Source organism: Schistocerca piceifrons, chromosome 4 (genome assembly GCF_021461385.2).
Source record: "Schistocerca piceifrons isolate TAMUIC-IGC-003096 chromosome 4, iqSchPice1.1, whole genome shotgun sequence".
NCBI classification, from domain to species: Eukaryota; Metazoa; Arthropoda; class Insecta; order Orthoptera; family Acrididae; genus Schistocerca; species Schistocerca piceifrons.
The window spans coordinates 738,104,669-738,105,913 of record NC_060141.1 but is presented as its reverse complement, the minus strand read 5'-3'; the positions used below and the strand labels follow the sequence as shown (position 1 = coordinate 738,105,913).

At 45.8% G+C, this 1,245-nt stretch overlaps 1 non-coding gene across 1 annotated transcript; it reads right to left on the bottom strand.

The window, feature by feature from the left end:
• Nucleotides 1–528: 528 nt before the first annotated feature.
• Trnas-cga lies at nucleotides 529–603 on the bottom strand. The gene has a single exon. It is a non-coding gene; the product is annotated as a tRNA-Ser (tRNA).
• Nucleotides 604–1,245: the final 642 nt, after the last annotated feature.

Here is a 1,245-nt window from a genome sequence, read left to right as displayed (position 1 = left end):
GCGTGATGCCTACTTGCAAATTCAGTTGGATGAAGAATTGCAGAAAGTGTTTATTGTAAATACACACTTATGACTGTTGAAGTATTTGCGTTTTCCTTCGGCAGCGCTTCCGCACCCACCATTTTTCAACGTTACTCGGAACAGATGATTGCAAAAGTGCCATTTTGTTCAAATGTCTTGACGATATTGCCGTCTCAGTTCGTACGCCGATGAACATATTGACAATTTGGGTACACTTTTGTTGTCAGAAGTAGTACATAAGTGTCGTCCTAAAATGTGTGACATTTTGAATCTGAATTACACTACTTGGGTCATGTGATAAACAGTCAGCATGTGCACCCCCTCCAATTTCATTTGTTTGCAATCCGTGACCTGCCTGTTCGTCGCAATGTGTCTGAACTGCAGTCTGTACTACGTAAGATGATATACTACATTCGGTTCATTCCGGATGCCGCTTAGATCGCGGCTCCATGCATCGCTTGCGTGGAAGAAATGTGCTTCTGAAACTTCCTGGCAGATTAAAACTGTGTGCTGGACCGAGACTCGAACTCGGGACCTTTGCCTTTCGCGGGCAATTGCTCTACCAACTGAGCTACCCAAGCACGACTCACGCCCAGTCCTCACAGCTTTACCTCTACCAGTACTTCGTCTCCTACCTTCCAAACTTTACAGAAGCTCTCCTGCGAACCTAGCAGAAATGGCACTCCTGAAAGAAAGGATATTGCGGAGACATGGTTTAGCCACAGCAAGGTTCGCAGGAGAGCTTCTGTAAAGTTTGGAAGGTAGGAGACGAGGTACTGGCAGAAGTAAAGCTGTGAAGACGGGTGCGTGAGTCGTGCTTGGGTAGATCAGTTGGTAGAGCACTTGCCCACGAAAGGCAAAGGCCCCGAGCTCGAGCCTCGGTCCAGCACACAGTTTTAATCTGCCAGGAAGTTTCATATCAGCGCACACTCCACTGCAGAGTGAAAATCTCATTCTGGAAATGTGCTTCTGTTTGGACTAAAGACTGTAAAGACGCATTTCAGAAACTCAAAAATCCCTTACTTAGCGACAGTTATTTAGTGCATTTTCACCCTGCCAAGCCGGTAGCTTTGCAAGTCGACGCCTCTTCCTACGGCATCGGCTCTGTGCTTTCGCACAGAATTGGTGAGAAAAGACAGACCCATTGGTTTCGTCTCAAACGTGTTAACTCAAACTCAGAATAATTATTCATAAATTGATAAAGAATCCTCCCCAGAATTTGTA